We start from the raw sequence: 14,033 nt of genomic DNA on the forward strand, positions 1-14,033 counted from the left end.
TATGTGGGATTTGTTGGGTTTAGTTGTGTGAGGTTTTAAACCTTACTTTGTAAAGTGCCTTGAAATAACTTAGTTGTGATTTGGCGCTATATAAATAAAATTGAATTGAATTGAACTATATGTCAACTGAGGCTTATCCATCTATTTTCTACCACTTATTCCTATGCTGGAACCTATCCAGCTGGGAGAGGTGGGGTACACCCTGGATAGACTGGTCTGGTCCTGACTGGTCCTGAGGCATTGCTCGCTGGATATGCTCGCTGGATAGCTCAATCGGTAAAGTCACAGGACTTACATGCGGGGGGTTCCCGGTTCGAATCCCCGTTAGGGCGAATAGGCATCCAGTGTGGGTCCTTGGGCAAGACCCTTCAAGCTACCGCCTACCTCATATCATATCATATCATGAGAGACAATGAACCACATGAGATACCGGCTCAGACGTCGCCCGGTCTAACAAGGTCTTCATGGCGTCAGGTGTTGGTGAACCAGAGCACCTTGGCGAGAAGTGGGCTACTGGAACAAGAAAGAAATGGCTGAGCTGCGAGAACAAGGCTCTGTTGGAATGCTACTACTCAAGTAACCCTAGTCAGAGGGGTTACATGCAAAGAATGTGCGGTGAATGGGAATGGAGAAACCCACATTCAAGGCTGACGGCAAAGCAACTAGTAGCTCAGTGTTCCAACATCCACAAACGGCAACTGCTATCACAACTTGAGATTGACGAGATACAACACAAATGCTACGGCAAGGGGGAGCCAGGATGCCAGGTCAGAGGGGAGGTTTCACCATCTCCCCAACTGGAAATTGGGTACGAAGCCCCAATAAGCACAGATACGCTGAGCAAGGCAGCGACTGACCTGAAAGATAAGATCATGGCGAGATTGAACAGGCAACCCCGAACCCCACTAAGTGAAGTGGCTAAGTGAAGTACCATCAGAAAGTCTCATGGAAGATGTGAATGCAGCATTGAGAGCGATCCCTACCACAACAATCACAGAAACCAATGAGCTGATATACGCTTCAGCATCAGTGATCCTAGAGATGCTTGGCTATAAGAGCAACCATGGGAGCCATGAGAAACAATACCCACCATGGAAACGAAGGTTGGAGGCAAAAATCAAGGCAGCTCGGAGGGAAGTGAGCCAAATGACAGAGGCCCAGAGAGGTGCAATGAAAAGACCAATGCCTAAGAGGTACAGCCAGATGACCATACCTGAAGCACTCGAAACTGCCAAGCAAAGGCTACAAGCCTTGGCCAGCCGCCTAAAGAGATACACCAGAGATAACGAAGCCAGACAAATAAACCGGCTGTTCGCAACACAACCTGCGAAAGTGTACTCTCAATGGCAGGGTAATAACAACAGAGCAGACCCACCAAGGCTGGAAACTGAACAGTACTGGAAGGGTATATGGGAAAGGGAGGCATCACACAACAGTGATGCACAGTGGCTGGTGGATCTGAGGGAAGACCACAGGAACCTCCCTGAACAGAATCCTGTGACTATCACAGTGGCAGACATCCAACATAGAGTCTCAGGTATGAAAAACTGGACAGCACCTGGCCCTGACATGATCCACGCCTACTGGCTAAAGAAGCTCACTGCAATCCATGAGCGCCTGGCAGCAAAAATGAACCAGCTGCTAAGGGATGGGACTCACCCTAATTGGCTAACCAAAGCGAGTACGATCCTGATAATGAAGGATCTCTCAAAGGGTACAGTCCCATCCAACTACCGGCCAATAACCTGCCTCTGCACACACAAGCTGGAAGCTCATGTCAGGCAACATCGCAGCTAAGATAAGTGGGCACATGGGTCAATACATGAGCGAAGCACAGAAGGGCATTGGTAAGGATACCAGAGGAGCCAAACACCAACTCCTGGTAGACAGAACACTTGCCCAAGACTGCAGAATGCGACACACCAACCTGTGCACAGCCTGGATCGACTACAAGAAAGCCTACGACTCAATGCCACACACATGGATCACTGAATGCTTGAAGCTGTACAACATCAACAAAAATCTGAGGGCCTTCATTGCAAACTCGATGAGGTTGTGGAGAACAACCCTTGAAGCCAATGGGAAGCCACTTGCCCAAGTATCCATCAAATGTGGCATATACCAAGGAGATGCACTGTCCCCACTGCTGTTCTGCATAGGTCTGAACCCTCTCAGCCAAATAATAAACGAGACTGGCTATGGATACCGACTCCGAAACGGGGCCACTATAAGTCACCTCCTCTACATGGATGACATTAAGCTGTATGCCAAGAATGAGCGAGACATCGACTCCACACCACCAGGATCTACAGCTCGGACATTGGGATGACTTTCGGACTCGAGAAATGTGGGAGGATGGTGACAAAGAGAGGCAAGGTTATCCACACAGAAGGGGTCTCACTCCCAGAAGGTACAATAGCAGACATTGAGGACAGTTACAAGTACCTTGGAATACAACAGGCGAACGGCAACCTTGAAGATGCAACAAGGAATGCGACAACAGCCAAATACCTCCAACAAGTAAGGCAAGTCAAGTGAATGTCTCAGGCAGTGGAGAACAGAGGATGAGAGGCTGGAAGAGGGACCATCATGGGAGGACAAGCCCTTAGATGGGATGTACCACCGGAACATAACTGAAGTGGTTGATCTCAACAAATCCTACCAATGGCTTAAAAGGGCCGGGCTGAAGGACAGCGCAGAGGCACTCTTCCTGGCCGCACAGGAGCAGGCCCTGAGCACCAGAGCCATAGAGGATCTACCACACCAGACAAGACCCAAGGTGTAGACTGTGCAAAGAGGCCCCTGAGACGGTCCAGCACATAACTACAGGGTGTAAGATGCTGGCAGGGAAAGCATACATGGAACGCCATAACCAAGTGGCTGGCATAGTATACAGGAACATCTGCGCAGAGTATGGACTGGAAACCCCAAGGTCAAAGTGGGAAACACCTCCCAAGGTGGTAGGGAACAAGCAAGCCAAGATCCTGTGGGACTTCCACATACAGACAGAATGGTAATGGCAAACCAACCAGACATTGTGGTGGTGGACAAAGAGCAGAGGAAAGCCTTAGTGGTGGATGTGGCAATATAAAAAAGTGATGGCAACATCAGGAAAAAGGAACATGAGAAACTAGAGAAAGCAAGGGCTCAGAGAAGAACTGGAGGGAGCTTGGAAGGTTAAGGCCACAGTGGTGCCTGTGGTGATCGGAGCACTGGGGGCAGTGACCCCCAAACTGGAGGAGTGGCTACAACAGATCCCTGGAAAAACATTCGACATCTCAGTCCAGAAAAGTGCAGTCCTAGGAACAGCAAGGATACTGCGCAGAATCCTCAAGCTCCCTGGCCTCTGGTAGAGGACCTGAGCTTGGAAAGTGGATTAGACCACCCGCGTAGGGTGAGAAGGGAGTTTTTTTTTTTATACATAGAGAGAGAGAGAGAGAGAGAGAGAGAGAGAGAGAGAGAGAGAGAGAGAGAGAGAGAGAGAGAGAGAGAGAGAGGGAGTACACAAACCTCATGAGTGTCTTTGTCACGGCGATCAAGGCAGCAGATCCACGAGACAGATCTTAGATACTGAAGGTGTTTAATAGTTTCGTGGTTAGGCAGGCAAAGATCGGTACACAGTGCTGGCAGCAAGGTAGAGGTGAGGATCGGGCAGTTGGCGATCAGAGACAGGCTTACAGCGGTACACGGTCAGAGGCAAGGCAGGAGACAAAGTCAGGATAACAATGGTCATACATGGTGCAAGGTAATACGAAATTGCTGGAATGCTGGCTGAGACAACGCAGACAATCTGGCAACTGGACAGGACGTGTGCTGGTGCTTAAATGCGGGAAAGTAATTGCTGATAGATTGCAGGTGGTGGCTATGAGACCCGAAGTAAAGCGGCACTAATGCGAACAGTCAAACAGAAAGTGGAACAGAATAAGGCAGAAGGCTGACACAAGCAAGGACTATGTGTCACGAACGCACGGATGAGGACCCACGTGCACAGCGTAACACAGCTTGACGGTGGTAAAGGATGGTTTATTCCAGATTACGAGGTCAATTCAAGCAGAGTCATACACGAGAGATCAGACAGGGTTCAAACAGGCTCAGGCAGGGACAGCGTCAGGGACAGGCAAGGTTCATACACGAAAGCAGGATTACAATACCAAGTCGTCGGGCGTCGGATCGTGGTCAGGCAGGCAAGGTCGATAACAGGCAATAGTTGAACACCAAGGCAGACAGAACAGGCAGGGATAAGGCAGGATCAAAATCAGCGGTCAAACATAGGATACATGAAACACAGCAAGGCTAGATCTACGAACCGGACTATGACGGGAACACACAAACAACGATCTGACGGAGAACTAAGGACACAGGTGGTGGTTAAATACAAAGTGAACATGAACCGATGCAGGTGCGGCCGGAGCCGAACCGCCAGGAACCGATGCAGGTGCGGCCCGAGCCGAGCCGCCAGGAACCGATACAGGTGCGGCCGGAGCCGAGCCGCCAGGAACCGATGCAGGTGCGGCCGGAGCCGCCAGGAACCGATGCGGGAGCGATCTCCTCCTGGAGGTCGGCGGGAACTATGACAGATGCGACCTCCTCCTGGAGGTCGGCGGGAACCGCGGCCGCAACTCCAGCTGGCGCGACCTCCTCCTGGAGGTCGCCGGGAACCGCGGCAGCAACTCCGAGACTGACAGGAACAGGGACTGGAACGGCCGCTACGGGACCAACAGGAACAGGGACGGGAACGGCCGCTACGGGACCGACAGGAACAGGGACTGGAACGGCCGCTACGGGGCCGACAGGAACAGGGACTGGAACGGCCGCTACGGGGCCGACAGGAACAGGGACTGGAATGGCCGCTACGGGGCCGACAGGAACAGGGACTGGAACGGCCGCTACGGGGCCGACAGGAACTACGGGACCGACAGGAACAGGGACTGGAACGGCCGCTACTTGGCCGACAGGAACAGGGACTGGAACGGCCGCTACTTGGCCGACAGGAACAGGGACTGGAACGGCCGCTACTTGGCCGACAGGAACAGGGACTGGAACGGCCGCTACTTGGCAGACAGGAACAGGAGCAGGAACGACCTCAACTTGGTCGACAGGAACTGGAACTGGAACGGCCTCTACTTGGCCGACAAGAACAGGAACTGGAACGGCCTCTACTTGGCCGACAGGAACAGGAACGGCCTCTACTTGGCCGACAGGAACAGGAACGGCCTCTACTTGGCCGACAGGAACAGGAACGGCCTCTACTTGGCCGACAGGAACAGGAACGGCGTCCTTACCGGAGCCGGCAGTGCTGCTCTCTGGCTCCTCACTGGAGCCGGCGGCGCTGCTCTCTGGCTCCTCACTGGAGCCGGCGGCGCTGCTCTCTGGCTCCTCACTGGAGCCGGCGGCGCTGCTCTCTGGCTCCTCACTGGAGCCGGCGACGCTGCTCCCTGGCTCCTCACTGGAGCCGGCGGCGCTGCTCCCTGGCTCCTCACTGGAGCCGGCGGCGCTGCTCTCTGGCTCCTCACTGGAGCCGGCGACGCTGCTCCCTGGCTTCTCACTGGAGCCGGCGGCGCTGCTCCCTGGCTCCTCACATGAATGTGACTCGACTGGGCTGGAACAAGACTCGACTGGGCTGGAACAAGACTGGACTGGGCTGGAACAAGACTCGACTGGACTGGAACCAGAACCTGAGCGTAGCTCGACTGGACTGGAACCGGAACCTGAGCGTAGCTCGACTGGGCTGGAACCTGAACCTGAGCGTAACTCGACTGGACTGGAACCTGAACGTGACTCAACTGGGTTGAAACAAGACTCGACTGGGCTGAAACAAGACTCGACTGGGTTGAAACAAGACTCGACTGGGCTGAAACAAGACTCGACTGGGCTGGAACAAGACTCGACTGGGCTGGAACGTGACTCGACCGGGCTGGAACGTGACTCGACTGGGCTGGGACGTGACTCGACTGAGCTGGAACGTGACTCGACTGAGCTGGACTCTGGATGCGACAAGGCTGAGCTGGAGCCTGAACGGAGCATGACAGAACTGGGGCTGGAGTCTGAATGGAGCATGACTGAACTGGAGCTGGACACCGAGCAGAGCCCGGCTGAAATGAACCTGAGCAGAACACGACTGGGCTGAGACCTGAGCAGAACACGACTGGGCTGAGACCTGAGCAGAACACGACTGGACTGAGACCTGAGCAGAACACGGCTGGGCTGAGACCTGAGCAGAACACGGCTGGACTGAGACCTGAGCAGAACACGACTGGGCTGAGACCTGAGCAGAACACGACTGGGCTGAGACCTGAGCAGAACACGGCTGGACTGAGACCTGAGCAGAACACGACTGGGCTGAGACCTGAGCAGAACACGACTGGGCTGAGACCTGAGCAGAACACGACTGGGCTGAGACCTGAGCCGAACACGGCTGGGCTGGAGACTGAACAGAACACGGCTGGGCTGGAGACTGAACAGAACACGGCTGGGCTGGAGACTGAACATAACTCGGCTGGGCTGGAGACTGAACAGAACACGAGGACGGGGGACCGCATGAGTGCAGGAAGTCCTCCCAGCGGAGTAAACGTGGAGCTGGGCAGGTAGGTGCAGACATGACGGTCCGACGGGGCTGGGAGGAGGGAACCGAAACCATCGGCGGTGCGACCGGGGCTGGCGTAATCCGAGCGGATGGCGTGGAGGCGGGTGTGGTGCGGAGCGCGCTGTTTAACTCCCCAAGGCGCACACAATTGCTCAACACACAAACAACGATCTGACGGAGAACTAAAGACACAGGTGGTGGTTAAATACAAAGTGACTTGATTACTGATATAGTGCAGGTGTGGATAATGAGGACCGGTACTGACAGGGAACAGCTGTGACATCGGGTAAACAGGAAGCAAAGCAGGAACAGAAACAGAAACCGGGAGTGCCACCAAAATAAAACCGGAAATGGCAACTGGAACCAAAATAAAACAAGGAACAGGGCCAGAGACTGTGACACTATGCGTGTAAGTCTGTGACAGTCTTAAATGTAGTTTATAACTGAACTTAAAGTTATTTATGTTTAAGTAAGTAGGAAATTACAGTAGTTTTGAATACAATGCCCTTTAATCAAACATTCAGCCAACATCCACATTGATATTTTATTTGTTCTAATTATACTATGTATTACTGTACTGAAACGATTAGCACTAAATTTACTTGCAAGTTTTTTCAACCGGCCAGGAATAATTGACAACTGACAAAGACCAAAAGCTTACTCAGTCTGAGGGAAGTTCCATATTATCCTCCAGTTTGGCTTCACTTAGAACTTGCAAAGAACTGTCTTGTTACGTGAACAAAAGACACAAAAGTGATTAGATGTGATGAATCCTCCCCCAAGAAGGACACAAACTGTAGAAGCTTGTTTCTGCTCCAGACTGAAAGAGTTGACATGACTCACCTTTCACACAACTTCACCTGAGCCATGAAAACCAGATATATTTGTAAACTGCTTAACAAGAAAATTCTTCATGGATCCATGACTTGAAAGGTTCTGCTCAAATCAAGGCTTTGTTAACACTATGCTGTATGAATTTAGTGTCTGTCCATACAGTAGGTCACCCTCAGAGGACCAACAGCTTAAGGGTTAAGGCACAGTATCTCAGCTGCTAGAGACTCCTGGTGTGAACTTGCCTCTGGTGTGTTTTGTTTACCACACAAATCCAAGTGACACAAAATACAGAGATCTGCGCACCCCATTTTCTGTTGACAAGGCAAGAAGAATCAGACTGTGAGAAGGTGTGAAGACCACGTCCTCCATGAAGGACATATAATGTAGAAGCTCCTTGAGAATGTAGTTGCAATGACCCAACCCGACCCAATGACCCTGGTTTAGAAAATGGTCAAATAAACTGGATGTTTATGAAATCCGTAAATAAAACTTAAGAAAGCATTAAGTTTATGGCTTCAGGATATAAAAGATTCCTATATTAAACCACCAACTAACAAAATCAGTTTGTTTAAAAAACTGTGGGTGGGAAGTTGTGTGCTTTAACCACTAGGCTCTTTGAAGTGATGGACCTCTAAAGAATCTTTTGTTTAAGTAGTTCACATATGTATCTGCTTACATCACATCAGGTAACAGCACTGCATGATTCTGATGCTTCTGTTCATCTAAGCTTGATTAGAACATTCAAAACTTATTTTTATTAATTTAAAACAGCTCCTGAAGCAGGCAGACTGACACACTACATCAAAGTGAATATGGCTGAATATATAGAATGAGAATTTCATTAGGTACATTAGTAAAGTCCAATTCAACCTAATACACCAAGTAACTGATAAACCTCCAGAAGGCAGTTTGGCAGCTGTAGCAGCATGAGCTGCTGATGCTTATCTATGATTAAAAAAAGTAAGTATAACCATTGGGACAAGACTTGCTGTGTAACCGACAATGTCTACCTGATTCGGAATGTTTTGGACATCTCCATTTTTCACTGGACCAGGAAAAGGCTTTTGATTGTGTTGGGCAGCACTTCCTCTAGAAGATCATGGAGAACTTTGGGTTCAGCACCAGGTTCATTGCCAAGATCAAGGTACTGTACAGTGATGTTCAGAGTGTGCTGAGAAAAACTTTTAAAATGCAGTAGTGTTTTTGACAGCTCTAGGTCAAAGGTCACTTGATCTTTTCACCGTTGATCTTTAGCCCCGAGTGTCAAAGGTCACTTGATCTTTTCACCGTTGATCTTTAACCCTGAGTGTCAAAGGCCACTTGATCTTTTCACCGTTGATCTTTAACCCCAGGGGTCAGAGTGCACCTGATCTTCAACCCCAGATCTAACCCCAGAGTCAAAGGTCCGCCGAACTTTAATCCACCGTGTTAAAGGGCGATGTGATCATCAGAACACAGCTGTTGTGTGGCACGTCCTCTATCAGCCGCCTCCTCGAGCGTGCGGCTTTATAAAGACGTTGCAATGGGGGTTTTTGTAGTGACCAGAGACTGTCGTGTGTGGGAGAAAAACAGAAAAATGTCAGATTCTCCGGCGGCCGAGGATTCCGACAACATCATCAGCAGCGTGAACGTTGGGGTTGCGGTGGAGAATCGGTTTCAGCGCGGAGCTCCTAAGAAAACAAAGTTGCGGTTGTGCAGAGTGCAGAGAGCGCTTCCCGCGTCTCTCAAGGGCGAGCTTAAGCTAGCGTCGGGCTCTATCGGCTATGTGTTTTGCTACCCCACGGGGGAGTTGCGTCTTTACCAGCTCAAAGTCGGAGATGTTTTTTCCCCCGACACTGTAACAATGCCCGTCACTGCAAATGACTGGAGTGTTTTGCGCGGCATAGTAGTCTAGTAGAGGGCCGCCTCCCGTCTAGTAGTAGACGGGAGGCGGCCCTCTTTTGCTTTTCCAAATTAAGGTAGCGATGTAACAGGAGAGTGTATTTTTTAATCTTTTCGTCGGGGGCTAAATTTTTCTGCTCTAAAACGACTCTCATTTGCTCGTCCAAGTCGCCCTCTGCCCTGTCTCTGATGTCACCGCCGCACCCTCCGGCGTCGTGAAGCCGGTTCAGCTGTTGCTGGGAGACCAGATACATTTTCTGGAGGCCATCTAGCGGGGGCCCGTGAAACCGCTTAGCGAGGGGTCGGTATCAGGCCGCTCACCAACTGACTCAGGATCGGTAGCACGGCCGTGAGCAGCGGAAACAGAAACCCAGCTTATTGAATAAGCGCTCTCTTTTTTGCTAAAGCGGTGCGTTTATCGGCCAGGATTCGGAGGCTGCGTCGCTGTCGCTTCAGCTTGTTGTACTGATTGCTGGACAGCGCGATGTTGCCTTTGAGGAGGTTAAACGCTAGCTCGCAGATGGTTTTAACCAGATCAGGCGAGCAGGCGGCCAATAGCGCGCGGCGCTGCCTCGGGGGGCTGGAAACCAGTACTTTCAGGAGCGGTAAATTTTGCCTGATGCACTCAGACATGACGTTTTCTTGAGGGTAGATAGACGCAGGCGCGCTCGTGGGGCAGCACACCCGTCCTCAGCCTGAACTCGTCTGAGCAGCCGGCCGTCAGGTCAACCAGTAAATACCCTTGCGGCTGCCTGGTGGCGTCTTCAAAACTTTCCATAAAATACGCCTTCTGCCCCGGAAATATCTGCTGAGCCAGCGTCACCGTTTGCAGTTTATCGCGGGGATTTTTAAATAAAATAATGTGCGTGCTGTTTAGACTCAGCGTTCGCCCGTGTTTACCCTTTTGAAAAACATTTTGAGTTAAAAACATGACGGACATGTTTCGATGATGTCTGTATTGGGTAAAGATTTTAACCACTTCAGAGTGCTCCAGAGCTTGAAACAACACATTGTCCAAAATGATTAAATGACTCTGCCCTCGCGGAAACAGCGTCTTGTCGTTGAAAGAATCAGGCAGTCCTTCCACAAATTTTACTCCTTTATTCATCCTCCGCAACTCCTCGTACATGGGTTGAAAAGACGTATACATCCACACAATGTTATCAGGCACATTATCGGTTACATGTTTACAATTCTCCAAAAAACTTTTCACAAAAAACGTTTTACCGGCGCCACTAGGGCCCGCTATAAGGCATGAGAACGGGGCTTTCAGGCCCGGGACAAATCCCTCCCCCACCTCCTGCATGGCCCTAATAACCAAAAGGGACACTGGACCCTCCGGGAAGCAGTCGGCTTGTCAAACACCACTCTCTCTCTCACACTTTCTTGTCGACCGAGACGTTTTTTAAATCAAAGGTCTTTTTGTCGCGGGCAATGTTGTATTGAGGAGCCGTCAGGATCCCGCTCTCGCCCGTTTCAATATAGTTCTCCACCAGGTTTTTAACAGAGTCAAAATTGATGCTCTTACAACACTCTGTCGTCTGTGTGATGCCCTTGACTTTAACCGTCACTTTGCCTCCTCGCGTCTGATACCCTTAGCCTAGGTCCTGCGGAGACAAATTCTTTAATAGAGTCAGACTTTAGCTCATCCGTCAAATCGCCCAGGTAATTACCCAGCGGGAGCTCGGCTTCGCCGGGTTTTGAGCAGTAGATTACGCTATCGGTGTCATAATACAGAACGCGTCTCTCAAGCCACTCCAGGCAGCTGTACAATTTCAGCTGGGCGTAACAGGTGGTCAAAGCGGCGACAAATACGTTGTCTGACCGATTGGGACGAGCTACGACCCGCTCGCTGCTGCAATGTTGAATCAACGCCACCCTGTCGTTTAGAAAAGTAAAATACTTTACCTCCCTGTCTCCTGAAAACAGCAGCCTGAAAAAATACTCGGGCCTTTCCACTATTTCCGTCTGAACCAAATTACACCTCTGACTCAGCTTCCCCCAGAAACTGTTTAGGCATAATTTTGCTACTTGTCTTTTAGCCGGGTTTAACACAATATTTACCGGATCCAGGACGATCCCCTGATTTTTGGCATAGTCATCGACGTATTTTTGCCTGCTCTCCGCATCCGTAGCATCTGCGGGATAGCCGCTGGCTTCCTGCTTCCCCTTGAGAAAAGGTTGAGATGTATTCTTTAAAGAGAGAGGTACTCTGCTCTTTGAAATGCCACACTTCTATGACCTCCAGCGCTTTCAGAATCTCGGGGGAGGGCCAGACTCCTGTGAGAGCACGCTTCGCGTCGCTGTGGTCACAGGGGCCGTCCTGACGGTTCAGCTCAGCACAACTTCTGCATAGAGTAAACACTAGGCGCCCTTTGCCGGATCTGTAAGGAAGCGAAGGGAAAAACAGGCCGCGGGGAGGATACAAGGTCGCCTTAATGAGCCCGAAATAAGATTCCAGAGGCTGGAAATCTCTGAATATGATCTCCGGGTGTCCCAGAGGATAAGGACACGTGTAGTTGATGTAAGGATACAGGGATGTAAAATCAACGTATCTCACAACCTCATCTTCTCCCGCCAAGTATCTCAACGACACGGGGCATGTGCGCCCCCTGTACAGAGCATCGCGTGGGGCTAGAGGCTCAGGGGCCTTGTATGCTTTTAGGAACGCTTTCACATCCTGGTGCGACTTTTTCAGCAGATCCCAGTTGTGCTCCTTCATGGTAATCACACGGAGCCCGTACTCTGACCTCAACTCTGTCAATCTCTCCTGCGTCTCAACGTGCATTCTTTCAAAAGTTTTCCCCATTAAGGCGTGAACGCGGCTGCCTGTGAAACACTCCAAGCAGCCGTGGTAGAAGCAGCCCAGAAACTCATACGCGACCTTCACCCCGCCTGACTCAAAATAGCTGTCCACCCGCAAGCGTCCAAAGCTCTGTTCACCTCCGTTTAGAGCATGCTGGATAAACACTCCGTCTCTGAACATCACCCATTCTAACCACTGCACACAGTCGTTTGAGAAGCGCTTGCAGCTATACTTGAAGTCGTACGGACAGGGAATGCCGAGAGTGTTTTCTTTAAGAAAACATGTTCTGAAAACAAACATACACGCGGAGGCGATGGTTGCTCGCTTGAAGGGGTCTAGAGCCGTCTCGTCCACAAAACACTCTCTAAATGCAAAGCACGCTTTCATGAGAATCTCTGTGTCATTTTGGCAGTAGCGCTTTGCCTCCGCTTTAAAATTAAACGTCCCGCCGGAGACTAGGGTGTACCACGCCATGAAATCCTCGCGTTTCTTTGGAGTCATTTGCTGACAACCGTAATATTCAGGAGCTGGGTATGGGCCGACATAATTCAGATTCTCCTTAGAGCTGAACTTGTGAGGGAAGTGCCCCTTTTCAGCATCCTCAAAGCCCAGAGCTTTTGGCAGGGAGGCCAAAGGGAAAGGTAGAAAGCTCATGGAATCTACAAATTTGAGATTATAATGAGGCTTTGTGAACAATACCAGTTTAGACCCCTGCATTACAACGTGAGGGCTAATCCCCAGTGACACCATGGCGCTCAAAAGAATATGCCCGTCAAAACCTTTCGAATTGTGAGCCCAAAACACGGAATCTTTGTACTTTTTAGCCCTGTAGCGCCTGAGAAGCTTTACGGCGCAGTCGGGCCCGTAACAACCCCACGGGCTGCTATTATTGCCCCTCATCACGCAGACGTAAAAGGGCACGTGCGTGCCATTCTCATCAGGATACGTCTCAAAGTCATAGAACAACAACTTCTTATGTGGAATAACGTCTGTGGTGGTTTCAGGAGTCGGTAGACTTTGTATGTAGCACCGGTGAGGCTCGGTCATCCCTGCATATTTGACCCCGCCACAGATGCAGCATTTAACGTCCGGACATTCATGCGGCTTTGGTATTTTAATCAATGAGACGTAATACAAGAGCCCGCAGCGGTGACATTTCTTGTGCATGTCACAAATGCTCGCGTGCTTCTGAGCCACGGGGCGCCACACCTTCTCCCTGTGTTTTGCAAGACAAAAGGCCGAGGCACACCAGCGGTTGCAGTATTCACACACTACGCCCCCGCCGGCTGCAGGCCGCGTGGCCGCGCACGCAGCATCAAGACACACGTTACAACGCCCCTTGCATTTATGATTCAGCAACCCATCATAACCGTTGTAGCAATGACTGCACAAATATTTCGTTCCTATGAAAGCGCAGGCGTTCTTTAGACCGTAATAATGATTCTCGAAAAGAAACATGTATAAAGGTTTACCAGGCCGCTGCTTTGCAGTGTGAAACGTGTTGAGGCGCTTCAAATCTGTTCTGTAAAAGATTACATCCCGACGCTGAACAAGCTCTTCAAACTTCTCCACGTCCGTGAAACACACCGGCGTCTGCGCGGTTAAACCGGCCCGTTGCTAAAGTTCGCTCCCCCTCCTTTCAGCCTCGGCGTCTGTGATTCCTGGATAGAGCAGATGCGCCAGGTTGATGGCAAAACAGAGCTCATTATTCCGATTGTTGACAATGTACATGAACCTCTGCTTCTTTTGAACAATTTCGCAGTCTAGGGTCTTTGCCAACAGCCTTTTACCACCCCCTCGGGGGTTGCGCACCACCTGAATCACCAGCTCCAAGCTGCCGTCCGTCAACACTTCCATATTGGACTGAACAGCGCCGTCCAGCAGGTCCTGAAATTGGGAAAAATCCACGCCGTCCGCGACTGACACAAC

The sequence above is a fragment of the Betta splendens genome, chromosome 10 (genome assembly GCF_900634795.4).
Source record: "Betta splendens chromosome 10, fBetSpl5.4, whole genome shotgun sequence".
Classification (NCBI taxonomy): domain Eukaryota; kingdom Metazoa; phylum Chordata; class Actinopteri; order Anabantiformes; family Osphronemidae; genus Betta; species Betta splendens.